At 40.1% G+C, this 3,546-nt stretch overlaps 1 long non-coding RNA gene across 1 annotated transcript in view; it reads left to right on the forward strand.

Moving 5' to 3' along the window:
• The first annotated feature begins 10 nt into the window (after positions 1-10).
• LOC117282202 overlaps positions 11-3,546 on the forward strand; it is a 20,186-nt gene continuing 16,650 nt past the window's right edge. Inside the window, exon 1 of the long non-coding RNA XR_004512851.1 lies at positions 11-930. This is a non-coding gene — a long non-coding RNA (uncharacterized LOC117282202). The remainder of the gene's footprint in view (positions 931-3,546) is intronic.

Consider the following 3,546-nt stretch of genomic DNA (forward strand, 5'->3'; position numbering starts at 1 on the left):
TTGAGCCGAGGAAGGAAAACAATTGAATGTGCTTTTGGCAGGGCCTGCGAGAAGTTCGCTGTTTTGAATGGTCCTATCCGCATCCGGGATCCAAAGTACGTGGACTTTGTCATCAAAGCTGTCTTCGTTCTTCACAACTATGTACGAAAACGAGAGGGGCTTCAGTACATGCCAACTGATGAATTCACGGGAAGTGAAGTTGATAGCTGTGTGGTACAACCTCAACAACAAAACATGACAATACACATGAATTCTCCTGCAACGGCTCTGAGGAGTTATTTGGCAAACTATTTTCTTACCCCACTAGCATCTCTACCCTGGCAGTGGAAATTTTGTTTATGAACCTACAATATAACCTAACTAATTTTGAAATCGAAAACTCTCCACAGTTTAATTATAACCTCATAATCACTTAATTATGTATATACTTACATAATTAATTAATAATTAATTCATATTCGAACCGTTTTTTAATATTTCCACTCTGCGACATTAAAAAATAAAATAGTACATACCTGTCATATTCACTCTTTTTCCAACTTCATCCCATGTCTTTTCACTTTCATCTTTCTTAGAATATCCAGGAAGCGTAAAATTGTACAAAACAGGATGTTTTTCAACTTCTCCTACAAATAACGGATTCAGCTGTTGTTCGCACATCTTGAAGAAAGTCACCAAGAAACTGAGCTACTTCAGTCCCTAGTGACTCGGCCGCCGAGTTGCCTGGAACTTATTACTAACGGGTTGGTAACGCGTTAGTGATCAGTAGCGCTGTGTGTGGTGTTCCATTCAGTCACATTTGAAGTGACTGATTGCGGACTCGTTAGTAACTTGCGTCACTAATCAGGTTATTTTGAGTAGCTCCGTGTGTAGACGGCCTAACTTCCGAGAAACTATTTCACCTGAAGAACGTCTAGCCGTAACTCTAAGGTAAGGATTTCAGAAAACAAGCGTGTTTCATTGTTTGTATTTTAATTGTTATAATTTAGCATCCAGTTACATTGAGTTTCATTTACAATTGCTCGGGATCAAAATGACTGTTAATACACTGCAGCATTATTATCAAATGCTGAAACCTGATTATTGTGGGAACTGAAAGATGACTCAGATGATGAGGGTGAAGCATTTGGCGTGGTCATTGCACTACGACTTCGCTCCTGTTCCTGTAATATCACATTCATCAAACTCATGCGTACGTGCAACTTTCTTTCATTGGGTATAGCCTGTAGAGTTGGTAGCAGACTCGTTAGAAATTGGTAGTCGCTGTCTTGTTTCGTTTTTGAGCTTTGTTCAAAGTAACTCAACTTCTTAGTTTCAGTTTCCAATAACTTGTCATCGTAATCAACTCTCCTTTCCTTTCCCTTTTTTGTGGGCTCTTGAATGTTTTATTTATTTTTTGCTGTAGGTATATTTACTTGCTGATCTTCGTCATTTTATTGAGTGGGACCTGCAGCATTCTCCAAATCTAATTGATGAGGACTAGAGAGTGCCGCAGTAGAGCCACTTTGAAAGTCGTTATTTTCAGTGTCCATCTCATTACTGTCTTCTAGAACATCAGGAACACTACTTGTCACACTTCTAGGCTCAACAGTATCTGTCAAAAACCATAGTTGGTTGAAAAAAAGGCCACTTAGGTTCATGTGACGTGTCTCCGCCACTTCCAGATCGTTTGTCCCTACATTTCTTTAATTCCTTCCGGAACGTGTCCCGCAGTCCTCTCCATATCTTCTTAATGTCCTCAACTGAAATAGCACCGTTGTACATTTTAAAAAGTAATATTCGAACATCTCAATAAATGCATGATAGTATTGTTCAATAAGTTATAACATTGCAATAAGGGCTTTATTTTTTTCAGGTACTATATCGGCTTTCAAAACGTTGGGTAACTCTTTTCGTATGTCAGATGTAACCGTGGGAAGAATTAGTCATGAAACATGTAATGTGATATGGGAATTAATACGCAATGACCATATGCCATTCCCTTCTGAAGGACAAGTAGATCACATAGCAGCCGAATTTTATCGGAAATGGAGATTTCCAAATTGCGTCGGCAGCATAGACGGAAACCACATTAGAATCAAATGCCCAAAACAATCTGGTAATATGTATTGCAGCTATAAGAAATACTTCTCTATCGTATTGCAAGGAGTGGTAGCAACAGACTACAAGTTCATTTGTATCGATGATGGAGCCTATGGAAAGCAGAGTGATAGTGGCATCTTTGGATACTCCAACTTAGCCAAACAGCTTGAACGTGGGGCCCTTAAAGTGAATTGTGAGACAGAACTACCTGGTACTGAATTACGAGTACCCTATGTTCTAGTTGGGGATGAGGGGTACCCCTTGAAAACATTTTTGATGCGCCCTTACCCTCAAAGGAGGCTAGGACCTGAAGAAGAAATTTTTAATAAGCGTTTGGCACATGCTAGACAAGTGGTAGAGTGTGCTTTCGGCATAGTGAGTAATAAATGGCGAATACTTCGAAAGCATTGGAAGTTACTCCCGAGCGAGCAGAACAGATTGTAAAATGCATTTGCTTGTTACACAATATAATAATAAACAAAGAAGGAATGACAGATTTACGACCTACTACAGTTGAACCAAGTAACCCTCACATAAATAGATTTGCTACCAGAGGTGAAAATAGAAGTACTGCTAGGGCCTATGATGTAAGAGACACTTTCAAAATGTATTTTGTAAACAATCCTTGAAATGTACCTGGCTCGTTCATTTCCCTCGAAACCTCGCTCCATAACCTATTCTGCACATTTCGCATGTGATAATTAGCATCTCGTTGATCCCATAAATTCTTTCTTTCTTGCACTAAGAGTATCAACTTTTCAACATCCATTTTTAAATGAACGCAGCTCTTCGTCCGAAAAATCCAAACCAATCTGGATATTTCGCAGTTGGCAAGTATTTATTGCTGCATAACCGATATGAATGCCCCCTCTTCATTATCGGAACTTTCATCATCTGCCATGATGAAAACAGTTGCCTACTGTATGTTATGACTAACCTTTTACAGAAAAGGAAGGTAGAGTAGCTCCAAGCGATGCAGTTCTCGGTTCGGGGCTCGTCCATGGGGTTGCCTCTCGCCGTATCTCGCGGCACCAGCTGCAATGGGCGTGACTGCAACTTCCCTTGGGGATATCGGGTCGTAGTGCGTCTCCAAGGCCTTGTTGCTGCAAACTTAGTGACGTTCTCTCTGAATAGCGTTGCGCACCGCTTCCTCCTAGGCGTAGACTCTGGAGTAACTCCTTGTTTCTCGGACTCCCTAGGTCCAGATGGTGTGAACTTCCAAATTGTTGAGCTTTAAACCAAACGTATCTTGCGAATCGGATCCAGCTGTTGTCTTAAAAAATATCCCACTTCTGATAGCATGTAATATGTTCTTGCTGGGTAAGGTGGGTAAGGGACCCACTAATTGAAGACAATTTCTGTGCTCAACAATTATACTAAGTTTTATTAAAAGAAGTAAAACATGTAGATAATATATACAGTGTGTATACAGTACAGATTTTCAAAGAAGTCTCCTGCTGTTTT

Source organism: Cryptotermes secundus, unplaced genomic scaffold (assembly GCF_002891405.2).
Source record: "Cryptotermes secundus unplaced genomic scaffold, Csec_1.0 scaffold582, whole genome shotgun sequence".
Lineage (NCBI taxonomy): Eukaryota > Metazoa > Arthropoda > Insecta > Blattodea > Kalotermitidae > Cryptotermes > Cryptotermes secundus.